This window comes from Netta rufina (genome assembly GCF_964035555.1).
Source record: "Netta rufina genome assembly, chromosome: 1".
Taxonomy (NCBI): domain Eukaryota; kingdom Metazoa; phylum Chordata; class Aves; order Anseriformes; family Anatidae; genus Netta; species Netta rufina.
This window is the reverse complement of record NC_140123.1, coordinates 49,764,003-49,787,203: the sequence shown is the minus strand read 5'-3', so window position 1 is coordinate 49,787,203 and position 23,201 is coordinate 49,764,003.

Here is a 23,201-nt window from a genome sequence, read left to right as displayed (position 1 = left end):
CAAAAGTTCTTGAAATATTTGTCATTAACACCCACTCACAGAGACATGAGTAAGTCTGTGTTCCTATTGCAGTTCTGTCTTACTCAGCTGTTTCTGAAGCCAAAACAGAAATAATCCTTAATTTTTCTATTTTTTTCCTTAGGTTAAAATGTGATGGGCTCATGTGATGGGCTCATCAGACACACGCTGGGTTTAAAAGGGATATGCTTTGGAGAACACTTGCAAAGCTGTTCTTTTTACATTTTCATTTGCTAAGGCATTTGTTTTGTATTTCAGAATAGATTAAAAATTTTGTTTGCTTGTAGATGGAAGAATAAAAATGAGGATACAGCTTGGCAAGTTGAAGAGAAGTCAATTGTGTACTTCATGGAGATCAAAGACTGTACTATAGATGCTGCATTTGAACTGGGTATTATTATGCCTGTTTAGCAGTAACTGAAACCAAATTAATTATTTCCTCATGTCTTTATAACACGTTAGAGATGTGTGCAACTGAACAGAAAATTCAACGCCTAATCTATACAAAATATTAAGAGGGATATTGCCCATGTGGCTTAAAATTGACTAAAAAATCAACAGTAAGCCCATTTTTTGTTAGAGCATGTTTCAAATGCAGTATCTTTAGTTACTACCTTTGATACTCCAGACATTTCAAAATCAAGAAAAAAATTGATACCCTTGTCTATGATGAAATTTGAAGTGCCTACTAATGGCATACATAATACATAATGGCCAAATGAGAAGCTAGATCTCTTAAATTATGTCAATATTTTGATAATTTTTCTTTTAATTGCTATTTTGACTTAATCTGAAAAATGTTTAGTGTAGAATATCATATATATTCAGATTGCAATTTTTGACAGAAAATTACTTTTTCTAAAGTAAAACTTAATTTTGTCATGTATCTGGGCAATTTCTTAACTTAATACTATCAGATAGTAATAATTTTTGTAATGTGAACATACATAATGGATATTACAGAATCATAGAATGGTTTAGTTTGGAAAGGATGTTAAAGACCCCCCCTGCCCTTCCAACTCCCCTGCCATTGGCAGGGACACCTCCTATTAGACCAGGTCGCTCAAAGCCCCATCCAACCTGGCCTTGAACACTTCCAGGGACAGGGAAGTCACAACTTTTCTGGGCAATCTGTTCCAGTGTCCCAACACACTCTGAGTAAATCTTCCTTATAAATATATTCTCTTTTACTTAAATATATTCTCTTTTACTTTAAAGCCATTACTCCTTGTCCTATCACTACACTCCCTGATAAAGAGTTACCAGCTTTCTTGTAGGCCCCCTTTAGGTACTGGAAAGCCATGTCCTTCCTTCCTGCTATAAAGTCTCCTCATACCCATCTCTCCTCCAGACTGAATAATCCCAACTCCCTCAGCCTGCCTTCTCATAGGAGAGGTGTTCCTTTGATCATCCTCATGGCAGTCCTCTAGTCTCACTCTAATAGGGCTATGTCCTTCTTATACTAGGGGCCCCAGAGCTGAACACAGTAGTCATATTAATGAACAATTAGTTTGTCTCATTATAAACTTTGCAAACTATAAAGATTGCCAGAAAGTTATCTTCTGTGTTTGGTTTCCTGGAAATACTCTCTTCCTAGGCTTCAGCGTTAGTGTTTTTCATACAAAATAAATAAATAAATAGATCTTGATAAATAGACATCTTCTATTCCAAGAGTAGTAACTATGATAAGAAAAACAAGCACTAATTAACAAGCACTAATTTCAGTAGGCCAGGAATATATGCTTATATTTCAGTTACACTTTTTTTTTTTTAATTGAGGCACATACAAAGAACCATTTGACTATTACATTTTTTTTAAATCTGTTAAGAGGAAATTCTCTCTCTCTCAGGCAAAAAGCCTTAATTTTATTTTTTTCTGATGAAACAGAACAGTAAAAGGCATATTATCATCACACAAAACCATATAACAATTAATTAAAAATCCCAGTGGAAGTCTGTATTCAGGGTTAGATTTTCTTTCAAAATAAAGGAGACATGAACTACATTAGCATGCCAATTTGCAATGCACAGTTTGGAATTTTACTTCTGTTTTGTCTACAAAAATGTATTCTCAAAATTTTGAAGTCTTCCATGTCATGTAGATAATCTGTAACAGCAGAAAGTCCCTCTGTATTGCTATTCATTAAGTTCATTATGAATACAGAAATCAATATGAATGGGTGGACAGGAGAAAACCATATATCTGTCCAGGCTTGTTCTTATGAGCAATCAATCAACTATGAGTTCAATTGCCTTTGGACCATCCATCTAAACAGGAGATTTTGGAAAAAGAGAATCAAATCCTGAATTCATTCTCCAAATTAATTATACTATTGAATGTGACATATGTCAGTTTTTCTCTGTGCAGGAAGAGGAACATTCATACCTTTTTCATACTCCAGTGTTTATCACAGGCTTCAGCAAAAACAATTTTTTTCCCACAACTATTTTTTCTTCCTTATTGCCACTGAACTTCTCCAGTCCTACTCATATAGCTTTTGATGAGCTGAATTTCAACAGAATTGTGTGCCTGTTAGAAAGCCAGAAGCAGCTTTTTGATTCACTGCCCAGTGCTAGCCCACCAGGAGCTGCTGTAGACTGTGCAATGGACCATGCACCAGCTGGGAACTGCTGGGACCATATGCCGGTTGGAATTTTATCCAAAGCGCTTAATGCAATGAGATAAGTCTGTTGCATATTTCTCTGTAGCATAGCCAGACACTGGAATCTGTGATCTTTTAAGACCTCGTAGTCTTGACAAATGCTCTGTTAGGAGCAAATTATTATTAGTCACTGGTTTTGTAATGAAAACATTGATAATTACAGAATCCTACAGAATATTTGAGGTTGGAAGGGACCTCTGTAGGTCATTTGGTCCATTCTCCCTGCTCAAGCAGGAACACCTCAAACAGGTTGCCCAGGACCAGGTAACTTTTGAAGACCTCCAAAATGGGAGACTCCACAACACCTCTGTTGCCTGTGCCAGTTCTCAGTCACCCACACAGTAGTTTTTCCTGATGTTTACACATAACCCCTAGTGTTCCACTTTGCCTCTTGTCCTGGCTCTGAGCACCACTGAAAAGAGCCTGGTTCCATCTTCTTTGCACCTTCTCTTCAGATATTGATATTGTCCTCATAGTAGTAATAAAGCCTCAAAATCTGAAAATAGATCTTATTTATTTGTTTATTACCTGAGAATGATTCATTTTTTCAGAAGTGCTCTTATTTTAAATATTTGAAAAGTAGTGGTTTTTGTTTCATATTACAAAAAGTAATATGAAAGCATGCAAAACAATTTTATTTTTTCAGGAGCAGCTGCCATAAACATTTTATGGAGATCTACAACTGTTGCAGTCTACCGTTTTTGACCCTACTATACAGCAAGTTAACTTGATAATACAAGAATATGCCAACTACAATGCACCTCATATTTTGTTGCTTAATATAAGGAAGAAATGCAAAGTACTAATGAAATTCCATCATCTCACGAAACAACACACTAAAATCATCATTTCAAACATAAGTCAATAGGAAACAGAACAGAGAAAAACACAGCTTAAAACACCAATAGTATTGCCACCAATATTTACTGCATGCCTTAAAAATAGGTGAGTAAATTTCAGCTTGAAAATTTAAATCAATGTTATGCTATTATTTTAACTGAATTAATCCACTGTTTTTTTTTAATGTTGTTTGTTTTTTTTGCTGATGTCTTCAATTTGTCACCATACAGCAATAACCCAAACTATGTCCACAGATCCTACTGTGATTCCTTGAATGTATTATGGCTTTCTATTAGTTTTAAATGAAAATCTAACAAGTTTCAGAAAATTTTGAAGTAAATTTGAACACCAGTTCAAATATAACACCAGTTTCATTTTTCTCATGAAAGTCACTGAAACACATTGCAAATTTGTATTAGTTTCCTGTTTATTTATCCCTAAAAGATGCATAAATGTTTTACAACGTCTTACTAAAGTTACTAAACATATATACAAAAGTTCATTTTCTCTATTTTTGATTTAAGAGCCTGATGTTCTCTATTTCTACAAACAACAACAACAAGAACAAAAAACTTCCTTTCTAGTATATCTTTTAATTATTATTATTACTATTTAGAGAAGTTATCTGATCCAAGATAGAGTCTTAGATCTTTTATGTGGACAATATTTTGATGGAGATTTCAGCTACAACCTTAAGTCAAAGAACTGACCATTGTCCTGAGGCAGAAAGAAGGGAATTGTTCTTGTTCTTGCTTTTGCTCTTGCTCTTGCTCATCTTTATCCTTCTTGTCCTTGTCCTTGTCCTTCTCCTCCTTCTCTTTCTCTTTCTCCTTCTCCTTCTCCTTCTCCTCCTCCTTCTTCTTCTTCTTTCTTCTTCTTCTTCTTAATTGTTGCTGTTGTTTTTAAAAACACCACTACCAACACCAACAAAAAGAGATAGTTAAAAGTGGTTAGTACTCTATCTCTATAGTGAATCATGGATGGCAGCAAGTATTCTGTGGGGGTGGTTAGCAACTTCAATGGAAGATTAGCAACTGCCAGTGCAGAGACAAACCCATCTGGGCTGCTGCATTGAGGCAAGATTGAGCCCAGGTAGAGAATATGGCTGTAAAATTGCATTCTGTGCCACTGAAGAACATCAAAACAAGCAGCAGGTGGATTGGATCAGGATGATAAAATTGGAGTGGCTCAGCTGGATCTGGACTGGTAATGTAAGGGTGAGTTATCTACATCTCAGTCGGCCCATGACACCTAAGGAAGAAATGCAACATATACATATGGGCTCATGACTGACAGCTGGACTTTGTCATAGACACCATCTCACATGATGTTAGTATATGGGTTTTCAAAACATTTAAACTTTTAAAGGAAGTGTTTATCTTAATATGGTTGGTTTGCTGAGAATGAGTAAAAGCATCCTTCAGATCAGAGCTGTACACTTAGCTTTTGTTTAAGTGATAAAATTATTGTAAATAAAATAAAATAATAATAATAATAATAATAATAATAATAATAATAAAAAGCTAAGTGAGAACATGAAAACCTTAAAAACTATCAGTACAAGTTTAACATTATTTACAAAGAAAGCTCTGTGAAAAGCAATGACCATAAAAAACTTCTTAATAGAGATATTTTTTCCAAGGCAATTTTCTTACAAGGTTGATAATGACAGGTCTGAGAACTGACTTAGAAAATCCAGAAGTAAGCCAGAAGAGTTGCAAGTTGATTCTTCTCTGTATCTGATGGAGCTACAGATTGAAAACATCATTATTCTTCATCCAGATGGCTCAGTCAACAAAATCATATCTTGCTGTCCTTGGCAAGTTTATTTTGTTGTTTTACCTGCTTCTGATATTTCTTAATACCTTTAATTCCTTCTTTTGTTTCTTTACATATATGACTCATTTATAGAGTTGAAATAGGTAGAAATTTTGTCATATACTTTAAATTCTAGCAAAGCTTGGCACCCTCATTTGTAGTCTTCAACACAAGATGATACTGGGTCTTATAATTTATAACATCAGAGAGTACTGCATGTCAGAGAGACTGTATCTTGTCACATGTCAATCTCTAGAAAGAAATTACAGCGGCCTGAAAAGGCAAGATTTCCATGGGGGAAAAAATAAAAAAAAATACATTGTAGGATTGTAGGTTTTGCTCATCCCAATTGTAGGTTTTGCTCATCCCATATACAACAGGTTAGTATCATCTGTTAAAGAAAAAGTAACCAACATCCTGAATTTACAACAAAATTTCCAAAGAGCCTGAGATAAACCATATTACTTGGGGTGAAGTTGCACGTGGCAATCATTGCACACATCTGGTACAGAATCATCCACACCATGAATGCCTTGCCATATATGACAGGTGCTTTAATGGGTGATTCGCAATATAGATAGTGAAGAACCTGCTTAGACTTCTGATTGTTGACTCACAATGTGACAGTCTTCCAGAGGCAAACATGCACACATGGAGGTAACTGCATGAGCCAAATGCCTAACGCCAAATGCCTAACATGATATGCATCAAATGTCATGAAATCACAGAATCACAGAATCGTCTAGGTTGGAAGAGACCTCAAAGATCACCTAGTCCAACCTCTGACCTAACACTAACCAGTCCTCCACTAAACCATATCCCTAAGCTCTACATCTAAATGTCTTTTAAAGACCTCCGGGGATGGTGACTCCACCACTTCCCTGGGCAGCCCATTCCAATGCCTCACAACCCTTTCGGTAAAGAAGTTCTTCCTAATACGCAACCTAAATGTATTCTAGGTAATTGCCATGGCTTAATTCAATTAATTAAACATTTTCTAGTGCCATATGCCATGTCCTATACCCAGTCACTGGCCTGTCCTAAAGAATTTAATGTCCACTAGCCCAGATTTAATTTCTCAAATAATTTAGAGTATCTCGAACACTAAATGCTTGTGAACATCAACCTTCTTTCTTGGGTTGTCTCACAACTCCCCTGCTTCAGATACTTAGTATCTTATATGCCATTTAGTCTTGCATTTCTAAAGAAAATGGATACTTTGCTCAAATCAGAAATGGTCAAATGGTATTATTCAGCCCACTGAGAAAAATAATTATTTGGTATTTATTTGGTAAAGAATTATTATCAAGTACATTATTCCTTACATCCAGTCTAATTTTACTCATAATAACCTCCACATATTTTGTGACATATTAACCATTCTCAGTATGTGCAGTTTGTCTAAAGATGCACATACCAAGAATTACTGAGGTGTGAGATTGTTGTCTGATTTAGCCATTCTGCAGATTTCTTCAGTATTGTTCTTTTGAAGGTGCTGGTGACTATGCAATCATACTCTTCTAAACTCACATTCTTTTCTTCACATTTCTTACACATATGATATGGGTTTGAAACTCATCTTACAAACAAAAGAAAATGCAATAGTGTAAAAATTTAGGGCACAACCTAAACTTTTGAGTCATACTGTGTGTTTACAAGATACAATTTAATCAATATTTATGCGAGAGTTTTCATGCATGATATTTCAACATAATATGGACCCAGGAATAAAGAATATTCAAGTATGCATTGTGAATTCTATTTTATTTGTGAAACTTAATGTCTCTAACAGGTAGAGAAAATATCCATACAGTAGTTCTGAATTAAAATTTCAGATCTCTTAAATCCATATTAGTAAGCCTTTTTCATATTACTTACTTAAAATCCTGAAGGAATTCACAATATTTCCTGAAGGAATATAATATAAAAACACAATGATAAAAAATAAAAATAATATAAAATAGAAGTATAATATAAAAAATATAAAAATGTAATATAAAAATAAAAAATGAAAATATAAAATAATATAATCCTGAAGGAATTTCAAAATATTTCTCCATAGCACCCCAATAAAAACAAAGTAAACAACTGTAATAAAAGCAAAAAGGTAAATTGTTAAAAACAAAATAGTTCACAAATGACTAATCCATATTAAAAACGACATACACAGATTTTTTTTTTAAATAATTATCATACCAACTATATAATATAACTAAGGTTCAGATTCAGCAGTGTATTTAAATAAATACTTGATTTACATCACACCTATCAAAATCCAAAAAGATATTTAGATTTTAAGTTATGTTTTGACTCCTAACACAGTTGTGATCTTTATTAAAAACCTGAGTATTTCAATATGTGTGGGAAATTCAAACACTTTTGTGGAATTTAGATGTAGTTTTTTAAAGGTATTCAGCATTATTCATATGCCTAAGATAGGCACTGGCTCGGCCGAATGCCTACATGAAATGCAAACAAGAACTGCTTAGTGATATAAGCAGACATCTGTGTTTCTCTTTATTCATATGTGTGTAGACATGACTGGATATTTATGTATCTTCTAGAACTCACTGTACACTTGTGTACATTTATACTCAGTGTATGTGTGTATGTATATGTCCATACATAGAATCACAGAATAGTTGATGTTGGAAGAGACATCTGGAGGTCATCTGGTCATGCTCAAGAGACACCTAGAGCAGGTTGCCCAGGATTATGTCCAAGTGGCATTTGAAAATCTCTAAGGGGGGAGACCCTACAACCTCTGTGGGGCAACCTGTGACAGTGCTCCATCACCTACACAGTAAAGAAGTTTTTCTTAATATTCAGAATGAGCTTCTTTTATTCTTTGCCCATTGCTTCCTGTGTTGGCATTGGGTACCACTGAAAAGAGTCTCACTCTTCTTTGCACTCTTCTATCAGGCATTTATCTATGTTCATAAGATATCCCCTAAGCCCTCTCTTCTCCAAGCTGAAGAATCCCAGTTCTCTCAGTCCCTTCTCATTGGAGAGATGAGAGATGCTCCAGTCCCTTGGTCATCTTTACAGCCACTTTGCAGTGGCTGTAAATGGACAAGTCTAGCATGCCCATGTTTCTTCTGTACTGGGAAGAGGGAGGGGGCATAACTAGACATAGTACTCCAGGTGTGGCCTCACCATTCTGCTCTGCCCTCTGAAAACAGAAACGAAAACAACTGAATTTCTTCTTATTAAGGACTGTGCCTTAATCAAAAGATTACCTGTATATTCTCCCATTTGTTCCTTTCTTCAATAGAAGTGGAAAACTCATGCTCAATACATTATATCCTTATGAAAATCCAAACACCAAACTGCCACAACTATGCTTTTTTTGTTATGACATATTTGCATATGGGATATGTAATAGAATAATCAGATAACATTTGTGTATATGATCCTTTCCCTTTATCATATAATGTGACGTGTCATTATAAAATAATAATAATAATAAATAAAGGAGAAAAATAAATAATAATAAAAAGACTTATGGGAATTAATTCCCCTGAGTTCCAAGTTCCCTTGGTATGAGAAATCACTGGCAGAATAAAATGCTGAAGAACAGAAAAAGTACTAAATGCATTATGCAACAACACAATGTTTTATGTGAAGGCTTTCCAAGGACTGGCTGACTAATAAGGTGAAGAGACAAAGGGCTGGTATTTCTCAAAGATATCAAAAACTGATAAGCAGATAGGCTGCTGAATACAGAAAATAGGATGAAATGAGAAGCAAAAAAGTGTAATATATCAAGGATCCTCTAACTTGGATCACACTTAAATGTGAGGGAGGCGGGGGGGAAGCTTCTAGTTTAAGTGAACAAAGACTTCAGAACCGCATGAAAGGTGAACAAAGCTAAAACCTTATGAGGAAGATTTTCCGTTACTTAGGAACAACTGACAGCTTACACTTCTATCTATATAATTGGGATCATCTTTTCACTTATTGCTGCAACTCCGTAATTATGAATGAATTACTTTTATGTGAATGGTTATATGTGTTTTGCCTGTGTATATGAACATTGGCAAACTGAACAGAAAGTCTCTTCTGAAAACTGTGCTGCTGGATTATGTCTCACTACAAGACATCATGACATTTTCATTTTTGCAAAAAATAACATAACCACATGAAGTAGATGACACACAGGTAGCCCTTGCATAACCAGCTGTGCAATGGTGTTTTTGCTTACCATAGACACATGAAAACCACATATAGTACTTGCTGTCCAACACTGATGCATTTTAGGATGGAACAAATCATGCTCTGAAAGCACTTGTATGCATTTATCAGTTATGTAATGAAACTATTTTACTTGATATAGATGCTTAATTTTCATACAGCTGAAGTCAAGTGGTGTGAATCCTACCCTAAGAACCCAAGGGATTTTTAATGTACAATACTGAAATGTCTTCAGAAGGGCCTCCTAAGATATCTTCTGAAGAGAGATAGAAGTTGAATGAAGATGTCAAGGAATTTTAGAGGCCTCATTTCTGTTTAAGTTTCACAATGTACCTAATACTATTTTTTGGATCTTGTATTACTCTTCTGTTGTGTTAGGAATGTAGATTCTTACAGCCTTTTAAATTTTGATGAATATTATGCAGTTCAGTTACACTACATGGTTTTACAGTTTGCATAGTGTCTGGTTTTGTTTACTGTAAGAATGTGGTGAAGATGTTTCCTCCCTATCTCACTTAATAAATTAGTTGTAATTAATTCATTAATTTATTTCAATTGAAAAGTGTTTGACAACTTAATCTTTTTTTTTTTTTTTTTTTTTTTTTTGAAATAATTTTACATACTTCATGAAGTTATTTAGGACTTATCCTCACAGTAATCCTAAAATTTTTATCAAATCACTAATTTGTGTGATTTCAATATTTTTGGCAGAATAGTCTAAAAAAATGGTCCTTTACAGTTTAAAAAAATGGACCTTTACTGTATATGTAACATATCCTGATGGTCTGGATATATTTAAAAGGCAGATGTAGTAAGTTTTATTTAACAATTAACTTCATGACAATTTGGCTGAGCGTCATCCCCATGATTTATAAATGTCTACATCTGGATTTGTCACATTCAGCTTTCCTGTACAGGTAATCATCGAATCATTTAGGTTGGAAAAGACCTCTAAGACTGTGTTCAACTATTAACCTAGTACTTCCAAAGCAACCATTAAACCTTGTCACCAATCACTAAATCTATATGTTTTTTGAAGACCTCCAGGGATGGTGACTCAACTACTTCCTTGGGCTGTCTATTCCAATGCTTCACAACCCTTTCAGTAAAGATTTCTTTCCTAATATCCAGGCTAAACCTCCCCTGGAACAATTTAAGACCACTTCCTCTTGTCATATCATTTAGTGCTTGGGATAAGAGACTGCTGGCCACACTATTTCTGACAAAAGCCAGGGTGCTGTTGGTCTTCTTGGCCACCTGAGCACAGCTGTATTATAATTAAAAACAGTAGGTTGCAACTGATTAACTATACTCAACCACATTTTGTGATTCCAAACCAAGCTTACAAAAATTAATGAAATTTATTGTTTGTTTGTTTGTTTGCTTGCTTGGTTGGTTTGGTTTATTTTCTTCCCAAAACTGCTCCTGTTATTTAATAATCCAATTTTAAGAATTGTTTTCTGCCATCACCCCATGAAGGTTGTTATGCATCTGAGCAGAATGCTTATATCAATGATGTAACAGAATTGGGATATAAGTATTCATAGAATGGCAAAGAACGGCTTGGGTTGGAAGGGACCTCAAAGATCATTTAGTTACAACTCCCCTGTCATAGGCAGCGATGCCATCCACTTGATCACGTTGCCCAGGGCCCCATCCAACCTGGTCTTGAACACCTCCAGGGATGGGACATCTACAACTTGTCTTGGCAACCTCTTCCAGTGTTTCACCACCCTTACAGTGAAGAATTTTCTCATAATTTCTAATTGAAATCTCCCCTTTTAGCTTGAAACCATTCTCCTTTTTTCCTATCATTATCTGCCTTTGCAAAAAGATACTCTCTATCTTTTTATAAGCCCACCCTAAGTATTGAAAAGCTGCCATAAGGTCACCTTGGAGCCTTCTCCAGGATGAACATCCACAACTCTCTCAGCCTTTCTTCATAGGAGAGCTGCTCCAGCCCCATGATCACAGCCCTCCTCTAACAGGTCCACATCCATCCTGTGGTGGGGACCCCAGGCCTGGACACAGTACTTTAAGTGGGGCCACACAAGGGCAGAGTAGAGCGGGACAATCACCTCCCTTGACCTGCTGACCACTTTTCTTTTGATGTAGCTCAGTATGCAGTTGGCCTTCTAGGCTGCAGGCGCACACTTCTGGCTTTTGTCAGGCTTTCCATCCACCAGAACTCCTGATTCCTTCTCTGTAAGGCTGCTCTCAATGAATTCTTCTCCTCATCTGTACTGGGGTTACAGTCATGTCTGGCAGTGTCCCAGCCCTCAAATATTAAATCATTGTATTTCATATTCTGTTAACCTGCTCTTACTTTCCAATAATTGAAAACTATTATTTTGTGATCACTATGCCCAGAACAGCATCCAACCTTCACATCACCCATAAGACCTTCTCTGTTTACAAGCAAAGGTCCAGTTCCCTGGTTGGCTCACTCACCAGCTTTATCAGGAAGTTATCTTCCACAAACTCCATGAACCCTCTAGGCAGTTCCCTCTCTGCTGTATTGTATTTCCAGCAGACATCTGCTAAGTTGAAGTCCCCCATGAGAACAAGGGCCAGCTGCTTATAGAATATTTCATTTACCTAGAATATTTCATTCATCCTGGTTGGGCAGTCTACAGCAGACTCCTACAATGACATCTGCCTCATTGGCCTTCCCCTTTATTCCTACCCATAAACACTCAACCCTGTCATCATCATTATTCAGCTCTAGATGACTGAAAAACCCCTAAGAAATAGGGCTACCCTCCTGCAATAATACATAATTTAATCCTTAAGTATTATTGTGTGATTGTTGCATTTTTAATATAAATTCATCACAAATGGTAGCATAACTGTCTAATTCAAGCCACTGTGGCAGTCTCAGAACATCAGACTTCTGGACAAAATGGGTACAAGGCATGAATCTCAAAAATGTGTTGTGCCCTATAAAGCACAGTGGGAAAAAATGCCTCTGTCACTGCTATTTAGCCATCTGCATTCTGTCCCTCATTCTGCAATTACAGCCAAGCACATTTCCATGCATATTACCAATAGAAATGGAGTTGCATTTTTTTCACTAGCAGGCTTTTTTTTTGTGTGTGGGTGGTTTTCCTTTTCCTTTTCCTTTTCCTTTTCCTTTTCCTTTTCCTTTTCCTTTTCCTTTTCCTTTTCCTTTTCCGTTTCCGTTTCCGTTTCCGTTGCCTTCTCCTTCCCCTTCCCCTTCCCCTTCCCCTTCCCCTTCCACTTCCCCTTCCCCTTCCCCTTCCCCTTCCCCTTCCTCTTCCTCTTCCTCTTTCTTTTCTTTTTATACAGTAGTTAAACTGGTCCTGCCTGGTTTCCTGTAGCAGCTGCTCCAGCATCTCTGAATGCCAAGCCTGATTCAGAACAGAGCCAAAGAAATGGTTTCAGCTTCTTGTTCCTTCTCTCTCTCTCTTTTTTTTTTTCTTCATTTATTTTCTTAGTTGTTCCAAAAGCATTTATTTAACTTCCATTTACATAGATCTGAGCAAGAGAACACGATGTTCTAGTTTGCTCTCATCCCACATATGGAAAAATAAGGAAGCATTTGTCTTTACAGATTGTTTGCTTTTCATCACACTGGATGCAAGGAAAATGTAATACACCCACAAGCATATGCACATACACTGTCACCTTGGAGATTTAGTATTGTAAGTGGGAGAACAGTCATGTACTGAAATCCAGATAATACACTCTGCCAGGCACACTCTAGCATTTTAAGTGTATGTATTTAATGTGATTTTTTGCTGTTAATTACATTGGCTGTTTGATTTCCTGTACTATCGCCTTTCCACTGAAACTAGATGAAGGGAACCATACAGCTATTTTAAATGCTATAAAGGGATTCAGATTGTCATAAACAGTGGCATTTTACTGCACCACATTCTCTCTATAAGGCTCTGAGCTTGCATGGAGCACACTAATGTGCCACTGAGTCACTTATCTGTTCCCACTTGTTTTCCCTTCAACTATCAACAATGAATTAGTCACAATCCACTTCAGAGAGAGGAGTTTCTGGGTTTAGGACTGTTTGCTGAATCTGAGGCAAATAGGAGGGGGGACAAAGCAGAGCTGAATGAGGTCATAAGACAGTAGTTAGCATGAGCTAACTGCTTCCTAACAGCAATTGCTCACATGAACTGCTGCTACCTAACAGAGGAAACCTGAGGAAAATAGTAACCTTTAGTCGGATTTCGTTCAAAGAAATAACTTTGTTTTCATCTATAATAATGAATTCATGTCACTTCCTAGCTCTGAGATTAAATTACCCAAACAGACCGTTATTAAACTATCTTATTCTCCAAAACAAGACAGCCACATGTCAGCAACGCTTTTATCAGTAGTCCCCCTCCTGTGATAAATCCTAAACTGTTCTGGAAGGATGTCTGGGAGAATGCTGGTTGGCATAAGATAAATGTGTCCAAGGTATCTTTTCCAGCAATATAACCAGAAAAAACAGTAGCATTCCAGTGTCTGAAAACTGCCTGTCAGTCTTCAATTTATTAGAGTCTAGAGAGGTTTTCTTTTATTTTCTCCATCACGAGTGTAGCATATGAATCAATCTATTCTATTCCTACGGGTAACTGCATTTTCACCTTATAACTTACTACATGTCTTTTCCAGTCCAGTGCTAAACAAAGCAAGTACTGTGCCACAAAAAGAGTCTAATATGTATATGAAATAATATAAGTTTAAAACTGTTATAAATGAAGTCTCAACTCAATCTGAATTTAGTAATTTTTATAAAAGAAATATTTATAAAAGGTATAAAAGGCAAGTAAACAGTGCTGGGTGTGCAGGGAGTCTACGCTCCACCAACACTCACACACGAACATCAAACATTCTAAATATACAGAACATTGCTTTACATACTAAACCCGAATATGCCTATACATACGTACAATCAGAAAAGGTAACAAACAATCCTTTAAGCTCCATGACTTAACAGTCTCCATTTTCCATTCTTTTTCTTGATTACAAACAGTTCTCCATTTTCCATTCCTTTTGAACAATATGTCTTGCTTTAAGTTGTCAAGCAACTTGGCCTGTGGGCCATATGTATCCCGTTCTTCCCGGATCGAAGAAAAGCATATCCATCTTGTTTTAAAAGGCCAATAGGGCCTGGGTCAAAAGGCACGTCCACGTCACCATACACATTATCATACACATTCAGATATTTATTTATTTATTTATTTTGGTGGGAAGAAGAAAAAAAAAAGAATGAATGAAAAAAAATAAATAATGGTAACCTTCCGAAGTGGAACTAAGAAAAACACAGAGCATAAACGACTTTAATTGTCCTTTGTCTGGACACCTTCACCTTCTCATTATTGCACAAAGGACTGTCAGGCAGAGAAAAGGAATGTTAGATAATACCCATTCCATAATCTTTTATTCTTCTGTAACCCACTATGAAATATTCAGATTAAGGATTTTTTTCAGTGTCTAGAATATTTCATAAAAGCTTTGTATTCAAATTATGGGGTTGTTACCTGCCATATTATAGCATCATCCAGCTATGGAAAATTCACATTTGCTGTATAATGATATCGAAGTGAATCCTTCTAGGGAAAGGGAAAAAAAAATGCACATATATTTTGATGGATGAAACCCAGGACTTTGCAGTAATAAAAGTGAAGTTGTTAGGACTTTAGGCCAACAAATACAAAGAGCTGTTTTACTAAAAACGGGGAGCATCATCCACTGTTACATTTTTCTCAAGGATTACTGTAACATTAGATTTTTTTTATTATTATTTTTATGACATGCAACACAGGTCAGTGACCAGAGATGAATAATGCATTCTATTTTACAGCTAGGAAACATAATGAAAAGTCATATTTGTTACTATAATTCTGCCATGTAAGGACAAGATTACTTAAAGTGAATAAAGACTGTAGTAATAGATTAAATACATATATATAGTAGCAGAATAATTAATATTCAAAATAATGAAAATAAAATAAATAAATAAAAAAGAATCCTTTTGGCTTTTTCAATTTTTTTCCTCCACAACTTTGACTTTTTATTTTTTTCTTGATAGTTACTTAATTGACAGGTAAAAATAATAATAATAATAATAATAATAATAATAATAATAATAATAATAATAACTTATTATTAATAACTTATAATAATATATTTTGCATATTGTGCATTATTAATAATAATAACTTATTATTATAATAAGTTATTGATAATAAGTTTATAACTTATTATAATAATAAGTTCGTAGTAGTAGTAGTAGTAGTAGTAGTAGTAGTAGTAGTATAAATTAAGGCCTGATCCTTTATTTACTTTGGTAAATTTCCTGTTGAATGAAAAGGGAGCTCTAGCTGGGAAGGAATAATAAGATCAAGACCTCTTTACCAATAGATTAAAAATTTTGTCATTTTAATAGATGCAGAAACAATTTATTATTTGACATGTGCTTTACAAATCTGGAGCAATTTTGTTACATTACAAGACAACGCTGAAGGTGATGAAATAATTAATATGAGATCCATTGCCTATGCCAAAACAAACAAAAAATCAAATTGTATAATTGTATGGATGTTTGAATCTGAAGCAAATTGAACAGTAGAGGTTTTTATACTGTTTAATTTGCTTCAGATTCAAGTGTCCATACAATTATATAATACCACACACGTAGATAGGTATTGAATGTTAACTCTCCCAAAAAAACGTGAAACACAAAATGCAGATTACATTTTTTCTTTTTATTCATTGTCCAAAAATTAGTTTAAAGACTGAGTGAGAATTCCCCTAAAAAGACCGTGTTGAGAAGAAATAAATCTCTGACCTACCCCTCCCCAGCATGGCACCAACCCTCCCCACAGGTTAAGCCTAAACGGATTGCTAATGCACCATAATGGTGTTTTGTGATCACGTTTTATAATCTTAGCTAAGCAGCATACAGGATTCATATAATGCATATAATCCTTTAGACATAAACTGTTGACCAAGTCTGGTACTGGGAGTGGATTCAACCACACCTACTCTCTTTACCTCTTCAGTACAAGTTTAGAAAGCAAGGAGGTCCACTCTCAACCGTGTGACTCAATTAGAGGGTTTCCTTGATGTAATGTCACCTAATGTAGTTTTATATAGTCTATATGTAGTACATAATGTCTTTGAGTAGTATAGAGCGTCTTTTGCATAGTGTGCATTAAGTGTATCTTCCAATTACAATCAGGTGTACCTTGCCATCAATGAATCTTTGTAAAATTGCATAAGCTTTTTAATCAATAATTCACATTGCTGCTTTTCTGCTGCTTCTCTCTTCCAGCTGAAGTGCATACATTTTTTTTTTCCACCCATGACAGGTAGGTCTCTCTCAGGGTACCAGTGTGGTGTTGGCCGGTTGGAGCTGGTTTCCCCAACCCCCAGTTAAACTTACTGTTACCTCCCCATGGAAGCTGCAACAGCTGGGGGTGGGGGAGGAACAGTTAATGGTAGGGGGAGAGGGCTCCCTGTTGGCCCCACAGGAAGAGCCAGCAAGAAGGGAGAAACACACCTTCAGAGCCACACATGTGCACTGGGCTGCTCCCAGTGGGAGCTGTGAGGCACTGTTGAGGGTGCTGTGGTCACACCCCCAAGCTCTTGTCCTTAGCAAAATGATGTTCTCCATCTTTTTTATAAGCCCCCTTTAAGTATTGAAAAGCTGCCATAAGGTCACCTGAGAGCTTTCTCTTCTTCAGGCTGAACATCCCCAACTCTCTCAGCCTTTCTTCATAGGGAAAGTGCTCCATCACCCTGATCAACTTTGTGGCCCTTCTCTGGATCTGTTCTAGCAGAGCAACATTCTTCTTGTTCTGGGATACACAGTCCTGGATGCAGTACTCCAAGTAGGATCCCACAAGGGCAGAGCAGAGGAGCACAATCACCTCCCTTGACCTGCAGGCCACTCCTCTGTTAATGCAGCCCAGGATGCAGTTGGCCGTCTGGGCTGCAACCAGATACCGCTGGCTCATGTCAAGCTTTTTATCTACCAGAATCTACCAGTCCTTCTCTGCAGGGCTGCTCTCAATGAGTTCTTCACCCAGTCTCTACTCATGTCTGGGATTCCCCCAACCCAGGCACAGCATCTTGCAGTTAGACTTATTGAACCTCATTAAGTTCACACGGGCTCACTTTTCAAGCTTGTCCTGGTCCCTTTAGATGGCTTCCCTTCCTTCTGTTGTATCAACTGCAGCACTCAGCTTGGTGTCATCTGCAAACTTGCTGAGGGTGCAATCAATCCCATTATCTAAGTTGTTGATAAAGATATTAAACTGTACCAGTCCCACAGCAGACCCCTGAGGGACACCACTCATCATCATCTGCCATCTGGACATGGTACCACCACTCTCTGGGTGCAGCCTTCAAGCTTCAACCTTATCCACTGAATGGTCTACCCTTCAAATCCATCTCTCTCCAATTTGGAGACCAGGATGTCATGTGGGACCGTGTCAAATGCCTTACAGAAGTCCAGGTAGATGACATCGATCAGTCTTCCCTTATCAACTAATGCAGTCACTACATCGTAGAAAGCCACCAGACTGATAAGGCAGGATAAAGTGATTAATTAGTTCAGAAGTGGCCTTTTACTTTTCATCAAATACCATCCTAACAATTCTGATAGATGACTCTGCTCATATCTACTGACGTACATGTAGATAAGCACTGTCAGCACTTTTCTGGACACATTAGTGCCCAGTTCAACACTTTTCAGATTTTGTACCAGTCTGGTATATGTAGTTTAATCTAACAACTGTATAGAGATATTACCTGTAGTCACACCTAGCTGGAGGAAAAGGTTTGATGACCTGCTACAGCACTTAAATGTATGCAAGTCTGCAAGTTGATGGGGCTTGGTGGCATCCACCCACACGTGCTGAGAGAATTAGCGGAAAAACTGGCCAAGTCACTTTCAATCATCTATCAGCAGTCCTGGCTATCTGATATGATATGATATATCTGATATGGTTTACTGAAGATATTGAAGAGTTTTGCTGTCGTTTCTGTTTCATTTACCATTATATTCTGTCTTTTAATTTTCTTCAGAATGAAAAGTGTTTTATCTGTCAATCAGAAGCAACACAGACAAGATAGAGCGTGGCTTTTCTGCATGCTAGAGATGTGAATTAGAGAATGTATCATGCCAGTAGTTAGAGGACAGCCTCCGTGCAGAATAGGAAATTAAACATTCTATGACACCCCTTTTTCAGATCACCTGACCTGGTCCCGGAAGACAATCCTTTTTCTGCTCACGTCAGGCTTGTCCCTTTTTCCCACAGGCTGCAATTTTTAGCATTACTATATACCATATACCATGTGATCCCAGAATGCCTAGTGATTTATGGACAGCACTGGAAGCCACACCTCCACACCTTCTAGGTTACCTGTAAGCCAAAAGGGCATTTTGTTACAGCTACTATTTTGGCACATGTATACTCCATGTGATCTAAGAACACTGAGTGACTGTTTGCCTGTTTCCTATAGTCACAGGAAACCCTTACACATCTGTACATCTGTAAATTATATATAGACATGTAAATATGCCTACATATGTGTGCATATATGTATAAATATGCCTACATAAATGCATATGCAATTATGTATAATTGTATTTATACATATATTGATAAACTATACATATATAGATATATTTATTAAGTATATGTATAAAAATATTTAAAATTAAGTAATGAAAATCATTTTTTACTGTAATGGAAAACCACAACAAAATGGTAATGTCACAGGAATATGTATATAAGGACAACATACATACAAATATATAAATACACATATACATGTAAATATAAGTATAAATATATAAATATATATAATATAAATACATATAATATAATATATATAATATGTATTATACTATATAGACTTTATATATATTATATATTCACATATATAATATATTATATGTAATATCTATGCTATATAATATTATATTATATATAATATAATATATAATCTATATTATATATATACTATATAATCTATATTATATATTCACATATATAATATATATTATTATATATTATATATATAATATTAATATATTATTATATATTAATATTATTATATATAATAATATATTATATATATTATATATATTATTATTATATATATTATATATATTAATATATTAATATGTTATATATGTGATATATAATATATATGAATATGATATAAATATTGATAATTATATAAATATATATAAATGTAAATACAATATAAATAGAGGTCACAAGCCGTAGTCTTGGGTGTGTTCCTACTTGGGAGTATTATATAGAAACAACATTCTGCTGCACTGTTGCTGCAAGACTGGTAAAGCTGATGGGTCCCACCTGTGTGACAGAGATAGATGGTCATGGGTCTGGTCAAGTGTAATTGGCAGCTATTTTCATTCAGCTGGATGCTACTGGTGAACTGACTTATAAACCAGAGCAACAATTCTGACTCATATTCTGCATTGATCAAGCTGATTCTCAGTCACGGTCAAGATACGATATCCAAATGCTTTTTGCATGGGCTTGTTTTACAAAGATACAGTCACGCAGCAGAAAGTGGTCGCTCTCGATGGTACCTGTGATTTGGGGTTTTGGCAACACTCAGCTTTGAAGACCTGGAGTAGGAGGCTTGAACTGATGGGACCCCACACCATTAATTTCTTTTTGATTAACATGGATGCAGCAAAGATAGCTGTTGTTTGAACAGCTGCTTTGAAGCAGGGGTCCGTAAACTGTTTATCATTTTTTGCCACGCTTTTGTGAAGAAACTGCAAGCGTCTAATTTTGAGAACAGCTGCTCTTTGAGGTATACATATAGTTCATACTGATGATTGGCAGACATATGAAAGATTGTTTCCTGATGCTTGCCTAGGAAGCATTTGCCTGTGTCTGTACTGTGCCTTTGACCAGTCTCTAGACCAGGAATGTTCTGATCATTGTTTCCTGACCAAAAAGGGAACCTGAGAAAAAAAACATATTTTTTTAGGGTGTTTAGTCATTACTGTTTACACAATCATGTATGGCCAGCTCCTCTCTTCATATTTGTGGATAACTTTCTTTCCCAGTATGTAAATAATTGACTCTTTGTCGTGGTTTAACCCGGCCGGCAGTCAAACACCACGCAGCCGTTCGCTCACCCTCCCCCTCCCTCTCTGGGACGGAGGTGATGCACAAGTGATGCACAACGCAATTGCTCACCACCCGCTGACCGATGCCCAGCCTAACCCCGAGCAGTCCGGCCCCCGCCCCCCGGCTAGCCACCCCTATATATTGTTTAGCATGACATCAGATGGTATGGAATATCCCTTTGGCTAGTTTGGGTCACCTGTCCTGGGTCTGTCCCCTCCCAGCTCTTACTGCACCCCCAGCCTGCCTGTTGGCAGGACAGAGCAAAAGGCTGTGGTGTCCTTGGCTTGGTATAAGCACTGCTCTGCAACAATTAAAACATCGGGGTGTTATCAGCACTCTTCTCATCCTAAGCCAAAACACAGCATTCCACCAGCTACTAGGAAGAAAATTAATTCTGTTCTAACTGAAACCAGGACACTCTTCAATCAGACTTTTTTTTTTTTTTCCCTAAGATGTTTACATTCCTAGAAGCATTTACATGAACAAAAAGGTACTCATATGGAGTCTTTGTAGTATCTTCTAGTACTTCATAAAAGAACCAAAATTTCCAAAATTTCACCTGTCCAGTTAGGGACACAACCTGCTTCTTAAATAACTGCATGCATTTTGCTTTTGATGGAAGGTGTGGTTATTTTCAACCTTGAAAAAGTGCACAGGATACAAAGATTCTTCTGATGCACGTACTTAGTGAAAGCTTTTTCAGTTTCACTACTCTTATGCACAAAATTCTTCAAATCATTGATCACAACCATGTTTATTTTATTAAAGGGAAATAAGTAGGTTATCACTAAAACTCTCATGGAAAATGTCCACTAATTTGGAAAAAGGATTTTTGATAGAGGTGATGCAGCAATAGTCAGCTACATTTTAACACAACATATCCTTGTCAGGCAAAACAAAAAAGTAAGACATTGGTGTTCTCTAATCATGACTCCAACTGTGGGCATTGCCTATCCATTATCAAATACTGCAGGGGCCGGAGGGGGGCTGTTATCACTTACTTTCAGCATTAGGTACCTCGGTGCTCTCAGTGCTTCAAATGTGCTCTTTTCTCTTTTATTTTTGTAAACAGAGATGCATTTAACTTTCACACAATGCTTTCCCCCTGGACTGCAGGTAGCCATGGGATTTGGGACTTGATGAAACAAACTCAGAAATATGCTCATCCAGTGGCAATTCATTCATCAGCTCGACTAAATGTACAGAAGGTTCCAGTCATCCTGACAACTTGGGAGTATCACATCATGATAAAAGCAACAGTCTTGTTGGTCATCTACCAGATCATAAAGCTCTAAGGTATGCAGGAGTAGTGGTAACAATTGCTATTAAAAAATGTTAGTGTTGCATTCCACAGCCATGTGTCTTTTGGTGTCCTTCTACAAGACAGTGGAAGAACTCTGCAAGATCCTCATCTGATTTTGTTTTCATGGTGCATTCATGCTCCTGCATAGATGTAGTGTCAAAGGCTACTCTTTTTATGGCCTTTTAAAGGCTGATGTGGTGCAGGGTAGCACTTGGTGCACCTTTGACAATAAATAAATAATTCAAATTTTAAAGCTGTTGGTGTCTATCTACATCTTCCCCCCAAGCAGTGCAGAAGGATGGTGAATGGGGGGTTCAGTCAGTTCACAGCCATTTTGTCTGCTGCTTCAGCACCTCCTCTGCTTCCTTTTTACCTGACCTTGGTGATTGCACTAATGCTCCTCACATTTTTTTCCCCTCTTTCTCTGCCTGTGTGCATTATTTTTTTCCCCTTTCTTAAACACATGTTCCCCAAGGTGCCACCATCTTGTCTGTTTGGCTCAGCTGTGTCCTGCAGTGGGGCTGTTGGAACCAACTGGATCTGGCTGTCTGGCCAGATCCAGTTGAAAACCCTGGCCTCTTCTCGCAGATGCCACCCCCACAGCCCCCCTCATACTGACACCTTGCCACTTATACACAAGTCAGATATTGAGCAGAGGAAATCAAACATTTCTTTATACTCAGTGATAACTACCTGGAGTGCCACAGCATAACATTTACAGAATATAGGACAATGCATGTTCATGTAATAAGACCCCAGAGTACAGTATTAAAAGGGACCTAGAGATTGACTTGCACATTTTCATAACTTTCTTTCTTAGAGAGCATACAACAAATCAGCACCATAATCTCATGCCTTTATAATCTACATGTCTCTTTCAAAGTCATCACTTCTTGTCAGTGGTAACTTGCTTCATTTTGCAGATCAAAATCCCTCACCTTATTAGCTGTGGTCCATGCTAACAGTTGTTTCACATCCCCAAGCATAATTCATCATTCTGCATCCTTGGTTACATATTCATTTTTTTCTTTTAAAGATGGACAACCTAAAAATAACCTGTATAGCCTTTGATGTTACATTCTTGTGAAACTATAACCACAAAACTTTTTGTCTCAGCCAAATAGAGTCCACAAGATACGAGTTGTTTTTACATGAGTTTCTTTTAAGTCCTCATTCAGCATTCCTTTTCACCTCTTCTTTTTCATTTTGTCA